Source organism: Macrobrachium rosenbergii, chromosome 40 (genome assembly GCF_040412425.1).
Source record: "Macrobrachium rosenbergii isolate ZJJX-2024 chromosome 40, ASM4041242v1, whole genome shotgun sequence".
NCBI classification, from domain to species: Eukaryota; Metazoa; Arthropoda; class Malacostraca; order Decapoda; family Palaemonidae; genus Macrobrachium; species Macrobrachium rosenbergii.
The window spans coordinates 27,967,953-27,988,141 of record NC_089780.1 but is presented as its reverse complement, the minus strand read 5'-3'; the positions used below and the strand labels follow the sequence as shown (position 1 = coordinate 27,988,141).

At 45.1% G+C, this 20,189-nt stretch overlaps 1 protein-coding gene, 1 long non-coding RNA gene and 1 other non-coding gene across 5 annotated transcripts in view; 1 reads left to right on the top strand and 2 right to left on the bottom strand.

Moving 5' to 3' along the window:
• The window catches only part of LOC136826296 (uncharacterized), a 236,496-nt gene that overhangs the window by 179,225 nt on the left and 37,082 nt on the right, over positions 1-20,189 (bottom strand). For both annotated transcript variants that reach the window (XR_010849584.1, XR_010849583.1), the window contains exon 2: positions 2,888-3,038. This is a non-coding gene — a long non-coding RNA (uncharacterized lncRNA). The remainder of the gene's footprint in view (positions 1-2,887; positions 3,039-20,189) is intronic.
• The window catches only part of LOC136826294 (zinc finger protein OZF-like), a 30,076-nt gene continuing 11,535 nt past the window's right edge, over positions 1,649-20,189 (top strand). The window contains exon 1 of one of the 2 annotated variants that reach the window (XM_067083522.1): positions 1,649-1,763. The gene's annotated coding sequence lies outside the window, so the exon portion shown is untranslated. Of the gene's footprint in view, positions 2,112-20,189 lie in introns of both variants that reach the window. The other variant, XM_067083521.1, reaches the window with a different exon arrangement.
• Positions 15,201-15,319, bottom strand: LOC136826394 (5S ribosomal RNA). The gene has a single exon (XR_010849597.1). It is a non-coding gene; the product is annotated as a 5S ribosomal RNA (ribosomal RNA).

The following is a 20,189-nucleotide window of genomic DNA, read 5'->3' as shown; positions in this document are numbered from 1 at the left end:
CACAAATAGACAATTTAATGAATTCCAAATTTTCACTTTGGAATGTAAAACAAATGGAATTTTCCAGCAAGCTAGAAACGATGGAACAAAAGGTATCAAAGAAGGCTCGGTTTTACAAATAACAGCAAAGATTAGAGGGATATAAACCATTTCCATGTGTACAAAGGTAATTAAATTTGAGACAGCTGTCCTGTTGGTGAGGAACAACTGTGCAGGACTAGCTCAAGTGCTGAATAAGTACAGGAGCGGCAAAGTACTGATATTAAAAGGATTACCGAGATTCTGTTACTGGTAAATTCAATCCCTTCAGTTCCATTCTGCGATATGATAATACTGATTCAGTTCGCACTTTTGTAAACAAAGAACAATTAATATTTTGTATATACGAGTGGGAATGAGGTCGAGACAGAAACCCGAGTTATAATGTCTTACTTTTCAAAACTTACCAATCCGCTGTCGAGACATGGTGAAACTGTTAATTTTGTTCTTTGGTCTATTGAATTAATCAAAAGGGTGACTGATATAGTTTCTAGCGGCGACGACAGCAGTTTTGTACAATATTTTGAACGTTTTTAGGAGACAGAGCTTGCAGAGGGATTTACAGGTCTCAAAGGATTATTTTTTATGCGTTTCACTAAGCCTTATAAATATACGAACGACGAATTATTAATGGAAAGTTGTAACAAGGTCTATTATTCTTCAATAATCTTTTTACAGTGCCCTTGAATAACTTATTATTTCATCAATTGTGTTCTTATTCAACTCCGTTTAAGTGCTACCCTCACGTAATGAATCTTCCATTTTTGCGACAAAAGTTACGTCATCCATTATTGCTACGGAATTTGCGTTATCGGCTGATGTCAACAAACCTGAGACACAGTGGTATTAATTTTCCTCAATCAGAAATTATGTTTATGGGCTACCCTAGAGTAAGACCCAGTGCCAGCACAAGGCTGGCTTATCTAAGACGAACGAACAAGCAGAAGTTATCATGCAAGGGAATGTGTTGGGAAGGTCATAAAAAACATGCACAAATATCATCAAAGGCTCTCAGGATGCCATCATCGCTTGTGATAAATCTCAAAGATACCAAGCGATGCATCAAACATTATAAAAAATATTCCATGGAGAGTTCCTTTTCGATTAAAGAACATATGATCAAGAATTTCTGGCTACCTATTGGTTTCTCTGTAACTGACATCCTCTATGGGTATAAACTTGCCCAAGCCAAGATGGCAGTTGAATTATGGGTATAAACTTGCCCAAGCCAAGATGGCAGTTGAATTACCCTCATTTAAGAGAGAGAGAGAGAGAGAGAGAGAGAGAGAGAGAGAGAGAGAGAGAGAGAGAGAGAGAGAGAGAGAGAGAGAGAGAGAGAGAGAGATCCAAGACTGTAGAGGTCGATCTGTATTGTAACTGTGTGAGGAGAATCATACATGAGTTTAAGGACGAAATTTACTCTACGCTCAGTCACTTAAGCTAAATGCCATATTTTTTCACTGATTTCAGTTTCAGAAATATATATTTTTTATTAGTACATACACTGATCTATAATGAAGAGAGCCACTGATCTCATGAAAATATAACTATGAGATCCGTACGTGTTCATTTTTAACTAGAAAGAGTGAAGAAGAAGAAGAAGGGGTGCAGTTACAAATCCTATGTCGGAACTCGCTAACTTTAAGCTAACCTGAGGATAGGTAGAGATACGATCATTCAAAGTTTACCTATGGTACCCTCTGCAGCAATTAAATCACAACATTGTAAGCTGTCATATTTGTTATATTCAAATGTGATAACATTAGAATTGTTACAGAAGCTTTTCAACTGAGCTACATGTAAATATAATCGAATCCATTCTAATAAGAACTCTAGAGAAATTGTACTACATCGCCCCTGATTGGAAAGCGTTAGGCCTATTTTTTTGGCTTCGAATCTTGAAAGTGAAGGAGGCCTTGACAGTGGATAGACAGTGTATTTACTTATGAAAGACATCAATCGCTCAATCGTGTGACCTTAATTAGTTTGGAAACGAATAAGAAAGAGTTATAAGGGCCCTTATCCTTACGGTAAACCAACAGTGAACATCAATAGCAAGATAGCCTAATCGGGTATGTTGACCCAATATTGTTTTCTGTAAATGAGGCTTTCTGTACTCGGTCAGTTTTCAATGGCAAGTTAACAGCTTATCCTCGGGTGAAACTTAACTTCAGTTGCGCGGCCCGATTTCCGCCAGTCGTCGACCGGGACAGCTTCCTCATACATAGCCATGAATAGACCTAAGCTTTCATATAACGCTAGGTCCTGACCTAACCAGATGATACCTACCTAACCTAACTTAGGGCGACGTGCCCTGACCTGCTCGGGGGGCCTCGCCTGCCCTGGATCGCCCCCAAAAAAGCTGTAACCTGTCCCGGTCAGTGACTGGCGGAAATCAGGCTGCGCAACTAAAGTAAAGTTTTACCAACTATGGCTCTCGGCATACCTTAGTGTAGCCTTAATGAAAAATAACAGCAGTATTAGGCTCTGTTAGCATAGTATCATGTAATAAAATGGAAATTTTGCATACTTTGACCTATTTAGGCCTATTTTTCTTAACCTACATTGAAAAAAAATGGTAACTTTGGTCAAATTCTATCTATCCATGCTAAAACTGGATAAATATATTTGTGATTCTAATGAATTTGATATTCATTTTTACTTGGTTGGCCTAACTGATCACCATTAGGTTATCAAAAGACAGCAAAATGGGGTGGGTCCTCTATTTCCCCCAACGGTAACATGCGTTTTTGGGTTTGGGCAAGGAATGAAAAGGGGTAAAAGACAAGGCTATACAGTAATCTAATGCCTATCGTAACCTAAAATAATTGAGGATGCCAGGTCCTACCTTACTTGGCTTAACTTCTCAGCAGCCATCCTCAGTTAGGTCCTACAAAGCATTACACCCGCTGAATCCTGTTGATAATAGCACACTGAAACAGCCTTATCCAATTCCTTGTTCCCTGGCTGGGACATTGCATTCCACTCAAGCCTCTTATCTGAAATTAAGAAAAAATCATATGGCATGCAGTACAGTGCTGAATGAAGGCTTATTATGTACATCCCACCATTCTTTCTTTATTGGGATCAAACAACATGCAAACTAAAAATTGCACATTAAGATGAAAATTACTGAACATTAGTTGAGCAAACTTACACTAAGCAACTAATGGCCACAGTATTTGCACGTCATAGTTTGTACATACATAATTACAGCATCATCCTGTATTTGTTTGGCATCGTTTAAAAGGTAAAGCCTAGATGTAAAAAACTACATGCTAACACATGTAACCTTTTTTCCAAATCTTTAACTTTAAATGACTTATTGCACTTGTTCACCATCCAGCTCAACAGGAAGCGCCTTGTCGTTTGCTTGCTCAGCTCTGGGATTGGATTATCTGGATGTCTGTGCTTTTCTGCCATTCATCCTGATTTGGTGGCACTTGGACACTTACCTACCTACCACCAATTAATCACCTTGTTATCAAGTTTCAGTCGCATTCATATAAAACACTGCTTTGCATATGCAAAAAAGAAAAACATTTTAAACTAGATATATAGGCCTTGTTTTGTCTCTTTGGGAATATTGCTTTCATAATTGCGATGAGGCGTGTTTTTCTCTCCTTTGTAGAATTAAGTCATTGGTAATTTATCTGATTAATGACACCACCACCACTACTTCCATTTCTGTCTGTCAGCTGTAAGTGGCTTCCTTCTCTTTTCTTTAGGTACATTTTTTGCCTCCTTTTTTTTTAGCTTAAGAACTACCTCAGAGCCTCCTGACAGCCATCAGACCACCTCTTCCCATACTTACCCTGGAAATCAGCAATCCTCAGACTGCACAGTGGCCAGTTTCTTCTCTGCTTCCAAGTTTTTTAATTCTGTTTCTTCTTTTATTTTTCCTAGCTCCTTTAGCTAACCTTAAATCCTTCAAGAGGAAGATAGTGGTTCCATGCTGCATTTGTTTTTCCTTTCTCCTCCTTGTTTTATGGTCTGTGATAAATAAGGACATTGCTTTGCATATCCAACTGGCCTTGGCATAAAAAAAAATCACCAGGAAGGTTCTGAGGCCCCAGTGTAATTGGAGACAGATATGGGTAATTGTGGGTCGAAGGGGGTGTTAAAACACCAAAAAAAGAAAGATGATAGGAAGGAAGTGTATACCTACAGCACTCATCTTCCTTCTCCAGTGGGATGTCTACTGACAGCCTTCAACCCGTGGGTAGTTCACATTTTTCAAGACACCTACAATGTTCATTTCTTTATAGAACCCTTCACCCATATCACCATCTCTAATAGTTTTTCAGACAAGAATGAATTAGACTTACATTGTTAAACAATGAGGATACCAGAAATGGGGAAAGTTTGAGGGAAATTGTAATCTCAAAAGCATGATCAGTTTGGAAACCAATGATCAGACTCTAGCTCCTCAACAAATTATTTCAACAGATGGTCTTCCTTGGTGGTTAGCATTCAGATTGGTCTGGATATTTGCTATGAAAGATGACATAAGACATAAGGACTTTCATGGATCTAACATCCAGGAGATAAGTGAGATTTGTGTTGAGCAAGATCATCCCAGTTCAAGGCCTCTGCTTTGGCTTATAAGCAAAACCTCAAATATTTATGAAGAAAATGGTCTTACTAGTGCATTGTTGGAGGAGAGGCCTGAGGAGGCTGAGCAGCTTAATGGATACTTTAACCACTAAACTTTAATCTGGTGATGAAGCTAATTTTTATTTAGTTGCTTTGAAGGCCTTACAGCCCACAGCATATCTGAGTGTATAAAATAATGGTACAGGTTTAGTAGGCAAGACAGGATATACAATATTGTTTGACTGTCTAACTCTTTCTGGCAATGTTGGCCCCACCGGCTGAGTTTGGAAGAACTCCATTGGTCACCTAGTGTTGTTAGAGATGGTTATCCTTGGGTGTATATCACTCCAGCTCTAAAGGAACTTATTATGAATACTGTACATGGGAATATTGTTTTTGTTAACAAATGCTAATCAGCAGAGTAAGCAAAGAGGGCCCACAGTGGTGGATAGAAAGTACAATATTGCAATACACTCCCTGAACACCTGAATTAGCCCTGGTTACCTACCAGCCCGAACTATATCCCCAACTCATTACCCACTAAGTGGGTAATTAACTGTCAGTGTTACCAACGCTTACAGGAAAATCCTGTCAAATGAGTTACCTAGCGTACCGTTGGCAACGCTGCTGCAAGTCCCGGCTGTGTATGGCCGAGAACTCCAATTGCTTTTTGTTCACCGTGCTGCTAGGACTTGTCCTACATCAGGCGAATTTTTGGTTATAAGCCCGACCCCTTTATTTTTCGTTTTTTTGGATTGGATAACGACTTGGACTGGTTTTGATCGCCCCCTTCTCTCCTGGATTGTTCTTTCTCTGGATTTTTGGACCTTCTCTCCCGTTTTTGACTTGGCCTGGCTTGGATTTTGAAATGGATAAAATGGATAAGACACCACCCTTGGACAACTCCTCGGCTTCCACATCTGCTTCTGCCGTGACGACGGAGATCGCTACCGCTGGAGAAACTGCAGCCCATCGTTCGTGTACCGCCTGCAAGAAAAGGATGAGTACCCTTAAAAACGACAGACATTCGTTGTGCATAAATTGCAGGAAGGTACAATGTAGCGTCACATTGCGATGTGACGAGTGTAGGTCATGGTCGACAACACAGATGGAAGATTATCTCAAGTATAGGAAATCATTAGCTTCTAAGAGTAAACGTAAGGACTCAGCGGTAGAGACTCAGGGTTTTGACAAAGAGGCTTTAGAGTCAGAATTATTTAGGAAATTAGAAGACAAATTGTCAGCCAGCATGTCTAGTTTGTTTTCAAGTTTCATGTCAAAACTAACAGAGATAAAAGATCAGGAAAAAGTTAATAGGGACACAGAACCTAATCGCTCTTTTTCAGCTCCCTGCCTGTTCCAGAACCAGCCCTAACGGGTGCCGGGGTCATGGAGAACCGCAAACCTCAAAGGTAGGATCTACCATTTCTGAACAGGCAGTGTCAGCAGCAGATTTCCCCTTTCACCCTGGTAACGTAAGTCCTAAGGTAAAATCTAATTTAGGATTGACGCAGACAGTTAGAGATAGGACGGTAGTAGAGAATCAGGAAGATAGGTTGAAGGTACAGTCGGAGTCAGGTGTCATTAAGGTTGCGGCTCCCTTATTGGATCCAACAGCGGTTCTTTTTCCCGCAGTAGGCTCTCTGCAACAAAAGGTTGCGAAATCGGTAGAGGATGATTCAATTTTGGTTCCTAGCTCTTCTGGTGTGGATAGGGTGGAAAGTATCCCTTTCTCTTCTTCTTCTAAGTTTCTGTTTCCCCCTCGGGACAAACCTTCGTCCCTTTCAGAGTCCAATTCAATAGATCAATTGCTGAACATTGCAGAGTATAATGCTGATCTGTTGGGACTCTCTAAAGGCTACAGATCTTTGGTCAGAAATTGTTTTAATATTGGGTTTTCCAACATTTTTGAGCATGTTTTGAAAAATCTACCTGAATTCACAAATGATGCTTTACAGGATTATCAGGGGGGAACAGAATCGGTCTATTTTCTTTCCTTAAAATCTATGGCCTCTTCTGTATCCACAGACATCTCTTCCCCTATGGTTTCAAAATCTTCTATGGCTTTTTCTCAACCTTCCGTTTCGGGTCATTCTTCGGGGAGACTTTCGGTTTCTTCTCTCGCTCATCCGAGCTCTCTACCATTAACGGACTTGCCTTCGGGACAATCTTCCACAAATCATATGACTTCTCATCCTCCGGAGCTAGTTGCTGGTTGGGTGGCATCTGGCAGTGCGACTGTTCCCGTATTCAAAGTTTCGGCTCCAGTAGTCTCAACAATCACTCCGGTAGCTAGGTTTACTGGTAACCTATCATCCACAATCGCTTTGGGTTCGGCACCTCGCAGTTTCCCATGCGAAACTCCTGTGAGCTCCGGCCCGCCTGGTGCATTCTCTACATGCATGACGTCATCGGCAGGGTCTCCGGTGGTTACCCCGAGTGTGGCTGCTTCTCTCTTCCCTCCTACTGTACCTCCCTTCTCTACCTTTCCAACAGGTGTCTCTGTTCCTCCGGTTAGGACGGTTTTTGTAGGTTCGGGTTCGGTTGCGGGTCAGCAGGAGTTTTTCCCACCTTGTTCTGCTTCCGCAAATTGCGGAGTGTCTGCTGCTGCGATTCCTCATCCGCATGCTTCTGTTATTCAGCCTAGTTCGGGGTTGGCGAGTATTGCGGCTTCTCCGTTTTCTGAGGTGGGCGTGGTTCGCCCAGGTGTGTCTGGCTCAAGCGTAGCTCCACCGTTGTTGGAGAGTGCGGGTTTTGCGCAACCCTTCTCGGCTGCCCGCAACATTGCGGCTGATTCCCCAGGTGTTCGTCTTGCGCACTCAGGTATTTCGTGTTCTGGGTTAACTGATCCAGCGTTTTCTAGGGGTCAGCCTGTCTCTGTTCCTGTCTCGACTTGGTCGGATCTTTCTGATAAGGATTTCTCTTGCGAGGAAGAGGATCCGGTATGTTTAGAAGCCTGTTCTCCTTCAGCGAACGAGAACGAATACAAGCGGATGGTGCACTTCATTCATGCTCTTTACCCACAGTCCAAGGCTCCGTAAGAACCTTTTCAACCTAATCAGGTGATGTTTGAGTCACTGTTTGCGACGAAACCAGTGGTGGCTCATGCACCAAAGAATCTAGTTTGGTTTGGCCGTGTCGAGCAGGCATTGAGGAGGCGGACGGTAGGTTAGCGGCATTAATTGGGTCGGGTAGGCAGGATTCCACCTTGCTTCCTTCTCGTAAGGGTTTTTACAAGGTTGCGGGTAACCCTTCTGCGGGTGTTAGGGTCCTCTTAATGAATCAGTGGAAGCTCTTCTATCTAGGGTCCCTTCTTCGAATTGTTTGGTTTCTGTCACGGCGAGAGAAGCAGGTATTTTGGAAGACACTTTTCCATACTCAGTCGGAGGCTCTATCCCCATTCGATGTGGATGTTATCTGGTTTAATGGGGTTCCTTAAACAGGACGGTTATTCTCCCTCGGACCCGGTTTTGTTTGACAACCTCATCACTTCGGTGTCAATGGGACTGGCCTATCAGGCAAACATTTCGGCCGGTTGTACGACCTTCTTCGGTAAGAAAAGGAGGGATTTCTTTCTGAACCATCTACCTCCGCATTATCCAGATATTCACAAAAGGGCTCTGTTGAGAGCACCTTTGGCGCTCAGCAACAGTCTTTTCAGGGAGGAAGATGTAGCGTCGATGGTAAATTTCGTTTCCTCTTCTTCAGCTGTCGAGTGACAGCAAGCCATGATTCGAGTGGCAGCACAGTCCTCTAGATCTCCGAGAGGTTCCAGGATGACATCACCAGCCAAGCGGACGCGTTCCAAATCACCAACCAGGTCCCCTAAGAAAGTCCGCTTCTCATCCAAGACTTCAGCTTCTGCTTCAGATCCGAAACCTTCTGTCCTTGAGAAGGGTTTTCGGAAATAGGAGACACTTCCCTCGTCTGCACCGGTAGGAGGTTGCCTAGCTCCATTCTGGGAAACCTGGAAGGAGTATGGCGCAGAGAGTTGGGTAGTGGAGGTGTTAAGGAGGGGGTACAGAGTCCCTTTTCGTTCTCTTCCTCCCCTATCCAGCTCACCGGTTCATCTTCCCAGTTATTCCCCTTCCTCCATCAGGGGAATAGCGTTAGCAGCAGAAGTCCGAGCCCTCTTGGAAAAAGGGGCATTAGAACCTGCTCCTTCTTCCCCAGGTTTTTACAGTCGGAGTTTTGTGGCTCCAAAGTCGGGAGGATCTTGGAGACCCATCATAGATCTCTCGAGTCTCAACCGGTTCATTGTCTCCCCGAAGTTTCATATGGAAACTTCTCAGTCGGTGCTGCGGTCGGTCCGGAGAGACGACTGGATGATTTCAGTGGACCTCAAGGACGCTTATCTCCAGGTTCCGGTCCATCCGGAATCTCGGAAGTTCCTTCGATTCTCGGGTCCAACTGGAACATTTCAGTTCAGAGTCCTTTGCTTCGGTCTGACCACAGCACCTCAAGTCTTTACGAGGATGATGTCTCCTATTTCAGAGATAATGCATCGTCGGGGTTTCAGGATGAGGCGATACCTCGACGATTGGTTAGTTCAGGCTTCGTCAGTAGAGGAAGTTTTGCAGGCGAGGACTTCTTACTGGATTTGTGTCAAAAGTTGGGAATACGATCAACTTAGAAAAGAGCTCTTTGATTCCAGCTCAGACAAAAACGTATTTAGGAATAACGATTCAGACGCGTCTTTGAGGGCTTTCCGACGGAGGAACGAGTTTTGGCAATTCTGAGCCAACTAGAAACATTCAGATCGAACAGAGCACAACCTGTGAGCCTATGGAAGAGCTTGCTGGGCAGGATGGCCTCCCTCTCTCTCCTAATTCCAGGGTCTCGTCTCCGGATGCGTTCTCTTTAGGCATGTCTCAGGAATCGCTGGGACTTTCGGAAGAGAACGCTCATAGTCTGGGACGATTCTTGCCTGAAGGATCTTCGGTGGTGGTCAGAAGAATATCATCTGACCATCAGCGTAAGATTGACTCCCCATTCCAGATTTCCATCTGTACACAGATGCCTTGGATCAGGGTTGAGGAGCAACCCTGAGGAATGTCAGGCCAGAGGCCTTTGGACGAATCTGGATCGGAGGGAGTCCATCAACCACAGAGAACTACGAGCAGTAGAAGAGGCTCTAAGTTGCTTCGCAGATCAGTTAAGCAACAGGACGGTAGCGCTCTTTTGCGACAACGTAACTGCTGTGTCATACCTCAAGAAGGAGGGGGGACAAAATCGCAAATTTTGAATCAAGTCGCCCAGAGAATTCTCCGCTGGTGCGAGTGCCACAGGACTACTCTCGTTCCTCAATTCGTGTCGGGAAAACTCAACGTTTTGGCGGACGGCCTAAGCCGATCGCAAGAGGTTCTAGGGGAGGGAATGGACGCTAGTGCAGGAGGAAGTTCAACTTCTATTGAAGAAATGGCCAGCAACCATAGACTTGTTCGCTACGAGACTAAACTTTCACCTCCCAGTATACTTCTCCCCAGTAGAAGATCCCATGTCGTTCGGGACGGACGCCATGTTGCATTCTTGGAACGACATGCAAACATATGCATTCCCTCCGTTCGGAATGATTCAACAAGTGTTGATGAAACTCAGGAACTCCTACAATGCCGAGATGACGTTGATTTGCCCTTTCTGGCCTCAAAGACCTTGGTTCCCGGACCTTCTCGATTTACTGATAGATGTTCCGGTTTTCCTTCCAGAGAGGAAAGATCTTCTCAGACAGCCGCACTTCCATCACTTCCACCGGAACCTCCGCGTGCTGAAGCTAGCTGCGTGGAGACTATCCAGCGAGCAGCACGTCATGCCGGACTCTCTAAGGCAGTGGCTCGCCAACTGTCTTTCTGTCTGAGAAGATCATCCAGAAAACTATATCAGGCCAAGTGGGCGGTTTATCGTGAGTTGGTGCCGGAACCAAGGTCATCGTATTTCACTTCCAACGGTCAATTTGAAATAGCGGACTTTCTACTTTTTCTGAGGAAAGAAAAGAAATTTTCATACTCTACGATCGCCGGTTACAGATCAATGCTTAGTAGTACGTTACGTTTCCATCTTCCGGAATTGGCGACCAGTAGAATACTTCACGATCTCTTAAGGTCTTTTAAGATAGAACGTCCAGTTCTTCCCCTTCGGGCACCATTGTGGGATTTAGCGGCAGTATTGACTCTCCTTAGGTCGTCAGAATACGAGCCATTAGAAGCACTGTCATTAAGACAGTTAATGAAGAAGGTATTATTTCTAGTTGCTCTGGCCACAGCTAGAAGAGTAGGAGAGATTCGGGCTGTCTCAAGAACTGTATCTTTCTCAGGGAAAGATATTTTTCTGTCATATTTGCCGGAATTCGTAGCTAAATCGGAATCGGAATCGAATCCTTTACCCAGAGCGTTTAGAGTAACGTCTTTAGAAGATTTTGTAGGAGGTGACGCTTCAGAAATGCTATTATGTCCGGTCAGGGCGCTGAAGGCTTATTTATTACGCACAGAAAAGATGTTGCCTCGCCCGAGAACGCTATTCGTTTCTCCCAGACGTCCTTCACACTCGATCTCGAAGAATGCTATTAGTTTTTTCTTAAGAGAGGTGATACAACAAGCGTCGGCTAATTCTTCGACTCTTTCGGAACCATTGAACTCCTCTGAACGCCCAAGAGCTCATAGTATTAGAGGGGTGGCGACATCGTCGGCATTTCTCAAGAATTTCTCGGTGTCGGCAATCTTAGAAGCAGCTACTTGGAAATCAGTATCAGTTTTCACTTCTTTCTACCTTAAGGACATTCAGTTCTCGTCGGAAAAGGGTTACTCGCTGGGTCCTTTTGTGGCGGCCAATTCAATTCTTTAGTAAAGGGTAGATTAAGGGTGGGGGTGGGGAGAGTAGGGGCAAGGTTAGACAGCATAAGATAGGTGAGTAGATTTGTCAGTGAATCGGAATTCTTTTACGAAACACAAGATGTTTTACAATTAAATGAGGATAGGTATATCCAGGTGGTTTTTCAGCTAGATTTATTCACCCTCTCGGCACAGCATTGATGGCAACGGACGGCAGTGATTCGGAAGCTCCGACTGCACACTCAACTTATCCTCCGTACATGAGAGGCTACAATAGCCACATGGGAGGCTCGTCGTTCCCCTCCATACATGAGAGGCTACCAATAGCCACATGGGAGGTTCGCCAGGCTCCACTACATGCGAGACTTTGATTAGCCACATGGGAGTTAGTTTCCCTTCTTCCGTGGGAGGTTTTCCTTGAATACCACATGGGAAGTAGCTCGACCCAGACAGTACCATGACTCGAGACTGACGTTAAGGGTACTCTCTCCTTTCAGGCATCCCCACCTGCCGTGTAGACTACCAGGTGAGGTTTGTTTTTTTATATGCATAGTAGACGATAATGAGTTACCTGCTTTACTTGTTGGTAGGTCGGTCTGACTTAATTGAACCCACCTCCACTAAATTTTGTTAATCGGGCTAATTCAGGTGTTCAGGGAGTGTATTGCAATATGATATTTTAATGATAAAATAAAGTTTGTTCATACTTACCTGGCAGATATATATATAGCTGTATTCTCCGAAGTCCAACAGAATTTCAAAATTCGCGGCACATGCAGTGGCTGGGCAGGTGGTTAGTACCCATTCCCGCCGCTGGGAGGCGGGTATCAGGAACCATTCCCATTTTCTATTCAAATTTTCTAACGCCACTGACTCCTGAGGGGAGGAGGGAGGGCAATATGAATATATATATCTGCCAGGTAAGTATGAACAAACTTTATTTTATCATTAAAATATCATTTTGTTCATGAGACTTACCTGTCAGATATATATATAGCTGAATACCACCTTTGGAGGGGGGTAGAGACAGCCAAGAATTAGGGAAAAAACCAATTTATTGGTAAAATTATTTTGGTTCCTTATCTGATAGCGTAGCTGACTGAGTGGTTACTGTCACTCTAGTCTGCTTCTGCTTTACTAGAGACCCCAGCGAGGTAGTGACCTATATAGCTGGCGACTTCTAGATGATCTGTCAACGGGGTGACCACAATGTGACTAGATCATAGACCATACAAAGAGGACAAAAGAGCATTACTAACCACCTAACCAACACCTAAAGCGTTAGTTTGCAAAGGATTGGGAAGACTGCCTCCAGTAGTCGACCCAACAACCATAAAAACACAATTAAAAGGGATAGGATCAGAGTTACCCCTGTCCCCAAGGTTGCTGAAGCAGCAATGTATGGTCCCAGCGAAAAGCAATTTTCGTATGCTACCTAAACATCTCGCCAAGAGTGTGAGGCAAACACCGAATTGCTTCGCCAAAATGTGGCACTGAGAATGTCACTGAGTACCATATTTTTCTGGATCACCATGGAGGTAGCAACTGCCCTCACCTCGTGAGCGTTAACTCTCAACAACTTGAAGTTGGAGTCGTCACAACTAGAGTGTGCGTCCTTATTGACGTCCCTAATGAAGAATGCCAGTGCATTCTTCGACATAGGTTTAACTGGTTGCCTCACAGAACACCATAAATTATCCAAGGGACCACGAGTGTCCTGTGTTCTTTTAAGGTAGCTTGAGAGCTCTAACTGGACATAGAACTCCCTCAGGTTCCTGTCCAATAAGGTCTGCTAAACCTTTAATTTCAAAGTGTCTAGGCCAAGGGTTAGAAGGCCTTTCATTCTTAGCCAAGAACTTAGGGCTTAAAGAATAGACAGCATCGTGTTCCTTGAAGCCCACATGACGGCCTTGAACTTCGCTCACTCTCTTTGCCATCGCCAGAGCCGTGAGGAATGCCGTTTTTCGAGTAACATCCTTAAGAGATGCAGAGTGGAGAGGCTCAAAAGGACTAAACATCAAAAAACTTGAGCACTACGTCCAAGTTCCAAGCAGGAGGAATTAGCTGAGGAACCTTGGACGTCTTGAAAGAGCTCGTAAGATCGTGGAGGTCCTTATTGTCAGACAAACCTAATCCTCTGTGTCTGAAAACAGTCGAAAGCATGCTCCGATAACACTTGATAGTCGGAACTGCTATATCGAGTTTTTCTCTTAAGTAAAGGAGAAAATCCGCAACCTGGCTCACAGTGATAGAGGAAGAGGAAAAGCCCTTCTTTCTACACCAACCCTTGAAGGTTGCTCACTTCGCTAGATATATCCTGTTAGATGAAGAACTTCTGGCTCTAGCGATGGCCCGTGCCACCTGGCCAGAAAACCCCCTCGCTCTGACCAATTTTCGATAGTCTGAATGCAGTCAGGTTCAGAGCGGGAAGGTTTTGATGATATCTCGCGAAGTGGGGTTGTATGAGCAGGTCTGCTCTCATAGGAAGGGTTCTCGGAACGTCTACCAACCAGAAGAGAAACTCCGAGAACCAGTGGTTCGAAGGCCAAAACGTGGGGATGAGAGTCATCCTTGTCCCTTGTGAGGCCGCGAACTTGCGTATGACTTCTCCCAGAATTTTGAGCGGGGAAAAGGCGTAAACATCTATTCCCGTCCAATCCCAGAGAAGAGCATCTATCGCAACTGCCCCCGGGTCGAGTACAGGTGAGCAGTATAGAGGGAGCCTCGCTGTTCTTGAGGTCGTGAAAAGATCCACAAGTTGGAGACAACAAAGTTTCCAAAAATCTTGGCAAACCTCCTGATGAAGGGTCCATTCCTTCGGCAGGAGTTGATGGCGCCGACTGAGCAGGTCTGCTCGAACAATTTCGACCCCTGCAACAAAACTTGTGAGAATCGAAATGTTGCGAGCATAGGCTCAAAGAATAATCTCTCTTGCAAGGCTGAACAGGGAACAAGAGTGTGTTCTGCCCTGTCTCTTGAGGAAATCCAATGCCGTTGTTGTCTAGAAACTACACAATTGCAAACTTGGACCTCGAAGAATTGGAGAGCTAAAAGATAGCCGCCAAATCTTTGATGTTGATGTGCCAGGACACCTGTTCCTCTCTCCAGGTTCCTAACACTTCCTCTCCCCTCTAGTGTTGCCCCCAACCTGTTGACGACCCGTCGGAAAACAACACTAGGTCGGGGTTCAGAAGCTTGAGGGAGATCCCTTTCTGCAATTTCGTTGGATCGAGCCACCACTACAGATCCTCTTTTACAGAAGGAAGAATTCTCAATTCCTCTTTCAAGTCTTCCTTGCTTTGCCAGTTCTCCAACAGAAAGAACTGAAGAGGCCTGAGATGCAGACTCCCAGAAAACAAACTTCTCCAGCGAGGAAATGGTCCCCAGCAGACTCATTCCTTCCCTCACCTAGCATGTTTCCTTCCCCAAGAAGGCCGGGACTTTTTCGTACATAGAAGTTGCCGTTCTTGCGACGGAGACGCTATAAAAGCCGCTGAATACATCTGAATTCCCAGACACAATGGACAGTGAGGGGATCAGCTGCGACTTTTCCACATTGACCAGAAGTACCAGGGACTTCACGAGATGCAGAGTCAACTGAAGGTCCTCCAGATACCTTCGCTTCGACGAAGCTCGAATCAACCAGTCGTCCAAGTAGAGAGAGATCCTGATGTGCGACAGGTGCAACTGCATCGCAACGTTCTTCATGAGAAGTGTAAACACCCTCGGAGCAAAATGTGACGCCAACAGCATCTGGTGTTCCCAGGCGGTCACCCATCCAAGTACTGACCAGACCCAACGTTGCTTAACTTCGCTGATCGGACGAGAAGCGGTGCTTTCAACGTGGTATGGCCGTAGTGCAGAGTCCAAAGCAGAGCCCTGAACTGGAACGTCTAGTCCCCCAAGACAACCTGAGATACTTCATCAAACGCGGATGAATTGAGGCGTGAAGATAAGTATCTTGGAGATCCAAAGATACCATCCAATCCCCGGGATGAAGGGCTCCTAGTATTGACTGCGAGGTCTCCATCTTGAACTTTTCCTTCCGGACCAAGTTGTTTGGCCTGTTGACGTCCAAGACGGGTCTCCAGCCTACTGAAAGTTTTGGGACTAGAAACAATCTGTAGTAAAATCCCGGGGGACTGCGAGTCCAAGACCTGTTCCGCTACTCTCCGCTCGAGCATCTGTTCGAGCAAGTCAAACAGAATTTTCTGTTTGACAGGATGGCAATTGGGAAACAAAAAACAAAGGAGGAGGAGACAGGAAGGGAATCAAGTAACCTCTCTCTAACAGTAGGAGGGACTAAACGTCTGCCCCTCTCTCTCTCCAGGCTTGTGCAAAATGAAGCCTGGTTGCTAATGGTGTCTGGAGATGAAAGGAGTCACTTGCTACCTCTCTTGGAAGTGACATTCCTTTCGGGAAAAACTCTCTCCTCGTGGTGCGGGTCTCGTGTTGCTTCCCATGGAAGCCCCTTCACGAAAACATTTAGGCTTTCGTTTACTTTTTAGCCAACTGAGGAAAAGAAGAGGACGTTGATGGGGCCAAATGACGTTTGAAGACCTGGAAAAAGGTCCTTTGTTTTCTTGAAAAAACGATAGCAGCAATATTCCTAACCAAAGTCTGGGGGAAGAGATGGCTCGTTAAAGGAGTTTGATGTTTTTATGACATAATGCGCTGGTGAAAACAGACTTCACTGAAAGAAATAGCAAAAAGCAATGCTCTCTTTTTGCAAAAGAACCTGATGAAAACTGAGACGCAAGTTCTTCAGAGCCATCTGAGCTGACGGCCTTGTCCATGCACCGCAGTACACTGGACAGCTCCCCAGACTAATGGAAACCGGATTAGTAGCCTTCATGTTCAAAAAAACTTCAGACACCAGTCCAAGAAGTTAAAGACCTCAATAGTCTTGAAGAGGCCTTTAAAATGGTGGTCCATCTCAGTCAGAGTCCAAGACACCTTAAAAGAAGACAAGTGGGATTTCAAGAGGCGTCGACTAGGATTGCAAAGTCCCATTGAGAAGTCAAGGGAAGCGTTAAGCCAATTTGCTCCCTGTCTTATACCAAATGCCTGCTTTGTCGGACAAACGTGAAGGAGGCAAAGCGAAAAAGTCTTTCCTTGATTTTTCCTGGCAGCCATCCAATCCTGACTTTCTTGAATGCCTTTTTGGTAGAAAAAGACTTCATCATCTTGAGAAAGCCAGGAGTCCTTCTCGCTAAGACAAAGACAACTGCTGTGAAGGTGGAGAGAGAGGAGCCGAAGGTTGAAAAGTCTCAGGAAACAGATCCTTAAGTAAAATAGCCAGAGTCTGATAATCAGAGGAAGAAGAAGACGTTTCTCTTCATCCAAAGGCTGTGACGAAAGAGGATGTTCTTCCCCAGCTGGCGGGTCTTGAGTGAAAGAAGTTCCGATTATTTGTACGTATGGAACTCCCGCATTTGAAGAAGTCACTGGCTAAATTATGAAGTACATCAGAAGTTGAAGCGGGTAGTTGTGCGTCATGATGTACAACAGAGCAGCGTCAACACAAGACTTTGAAGCTATACGGCGAAACGAAGCGGAGCGTCATGGCGTGGCGCGAGAGGCTCCGTGGCAAGACACGAGAAGAGAGTTCACAGCGTGGCGTGTGGCGTTTCATGGCTAGCGCGCCGAAAGCGTCAAGGTGAGGAGCGCGTGAAGCGTGAGAAGCGCAAGAGCAAGACACACGCTCCTGGCGCGTGTCAAGAGAAAAGTCCAACACCTCAAATCGGGAAGACGAATAGGAAGCCACTAAACACTCTCTCTAGACGACAGACGAAAGCCCCAAAACATCTAGCAGACGAGGAAGACGAAGCAGGAGACGAAGGTGAAGGTCTGTACCTCTTAACAGGCAGTTTCGAATCTTGAAAGGTTCATGAGAGCATCCAGCTGTTGTTGCAAACCCAACAAAATCTGACGCGTTGGAGAAGCAACTCTCTCGGGAGAAGGGCTGAACCTGAGAGAAGGAGAGGGGCGAGAGATGTATACTTCCTTCTCACAGGGGAAGAAGCTCTAGCCCTTGCCTTAGCGCGACAGGGGGGTCGAGTAGCGTCATCATCCGAAAAAACACTTTTCTGGATCGGGTCCCGTGTCAGCCGGTGAAAAAGTCCATTCAGCACTTATTTCTAGGTAATTCCGTTGCTAGATACCAGAGAAAGCTAAATGAAATGCTGGAGTTACTACCCCAGAGCGAGCTCCATTAGATGGAGTCGTGTATGGAAAAGGGTGAACTATAAAACACGGAACCTTATCCTATAGAGATCCCAAAGTCAAAAGTCCCACAGAGAGGTGCCGTTACAAACCCATGCACCACTCGCAGACAGTACACAAATCACCGCTAGCCTCATTCCATTTCAGCAAGCACCTCGGTCACACGTGTTTTTCGTTGTGCTTTTTATCTTGTGCTTATTTGCATCATTATGGCATCCTCACAAGGTCTTTCTTCATCAAAGTTGAGTACCAGTGTTTCTAGTTTTTTATTTGAGGCGATTGAGGCTCCTTTATTTCCCTTTAGTCTAGTAATTAAAGGGAGTTATAACGCCCGCCTCAATCTCCTCTCACGGCCTCACATGACCTCCATGCGTGGTTCGTGAACTTGGTCGCTTGTTTTTCAATCTTTCTCACTGTTCCTCTTCATGTTTAGGATATTTTTCCTATTCGTGAAGTCTAATTAGTGATTTTGATTGATTGACTTTTGTATCCCTTTGCTTCGAGAGTGAAGGCTGGTGTTTAGGCTTCGGGCTACCCCCTCGGGCCTATTCGCCTCTTATCATTTCCTTAACATGCCTTATTTTTGCCCTTCACTTCTCTTAGCTTCTGGGAATTTTATTTTCGTTGGTACTGTTAAGATTATTTGTTTAATCTTTGCCCTTGTGTTCGGATGCATTTGATATTTGTTGATTATTATGGATATTTCTTTTGTTAGAGGGCGACCATTTCCCTTCATGTCCACATCAGGTTGGGTATGGTCCTCCTCTTATATTCGTTTTGTTAGTTTTTATCCATTTATCATGGGTTGGTTGTTAGCTTTAGTATTACCTTTTTTGGGCGTTAGGCTAATAGCCCCCTTTTTTCCATGAAAAAGGGGGTGGTCGATCGTTCGCTTCCGTTCACATGTCCATCATTGTGTTTTGTGTATGTTTTTCCAATGCGATCTCCTTAAGTTTTGACTAGGGTCTTTTCATCTTATGTTTTCCTTCCCCTGTTTCAGGCTTTCCTCGTAGGCTAATAAGCCTCTTGTTTAAGCTGAAATAGCGAGGATCTCATGTTGCTTCCCTCTCCCTGTTTCCTGTTTTCGCTTAGGCTAATAAGCCTTTTGGTTAAGCTGGGATAGCGAGGGACATCACGTAGCCTACCTAGTTTGGTCATTTCTTAAGGTTAGTTTCCAGTTATTGGTTATGTCGACACACCCTTACCCCTTCCCCTCCCGAGTGCTCTCTCTTCCCTTGATTTGTTTTCAGTCTTGTTAACTTATCAAGGCTTGGGAGCATTCCTTTCCTTTTAGCCTATAGCCTGTGTCCCCTTCCTCTGCATTGTTTGGCCTGTCCTTGGTACGGTCTCTGACTTTACCAGCCTATACCCCCTCCTGGGACTGCTGGTGGCCGGGAGAGCTTCCCCTCTCCCGTCCACCATCTTTGGCCTTCTTTGCCTCCTCTCCCCCTTTCTGACCATGGAGGTTGTTCCTCTCCCTCTCCTGCTTCTCTTGCGCTTGCTGGGTAGCTGTCTCAGTCAGCGAGTGGACGTGAGGACCAACGCGCCGGATTGTGCATTCCCACTCTCTGGTCGCTTCTTTACGGTTCTTCCTCCTGGTCTATTCATCCCTCCCCCTCCATCGTCATCTCCCTGCAAATCGTTTAATTTGACGACACTCGGTTTAGTCCTATTCTCATGGCCAGTTAGTGTTTCCCACCTGACTGTCTTCTTGTCCGGACCTTTTGACGTTCCCTTCCTTTAGCTAACCACTGTCTTTCGAGGCGCATTCCTTGCTCCCCGCTCCGGCGGTTCTAGTGTTTACCGGTCTTCCGTTATCGCTAGTTTCAGAATTTCCTTCTTAGTTGCCGGGAATGCGCTTACTCCGGACAGTTTTAACCTTCCCATTTTATTTTGTATCCGTCACTTACTTTTATGGCATGTTACCCCGGCTAGTTCCGGTATATTTAGTATATTTATTATGTTTATTTTGTATGAGATTTTATTTTAATCCGATTACCTTCCGGATCATTCTGGCAGGTCTCGGTTTTATTTTATATACTAATGTGTTGCTCCGGCACACTACTCCAGCACCTTACACGGTGTACTCATAATCTCATACTTTTACAGGTGGTGCGCTGCCAAGAACAGGGTGCTCCGCAGCCCTCCACCAGGCCAGCGGCCACGGAAGTTTGTCGGTCCCACTCCGGGTGTGCGGTCCACGTGGGGATCTCATTGTTTGGCACCCTGACGGATGTGATGTTTGCTACGCTCTTACTGAGCAAGCTATCGATGATTCGGTAGGTTGTCATGCATCTTTCCTTTTTAGCCAAACTGTATTTTATAAGTTTTTATCGATTTCCCCGCCTTCGGTAAACCGCACAATAATGTTTTTCTTCCGCAGGCTGACCGCAAGTCTCGTGATGCTTCGCTCCAGGCCCTTAAAGTCTGGGTTAGCGGCTTCGACGCAACATAGGAGCTGGCAATCCATATATACTCTCGAAGGACATTTGCAATGTCCTTTTT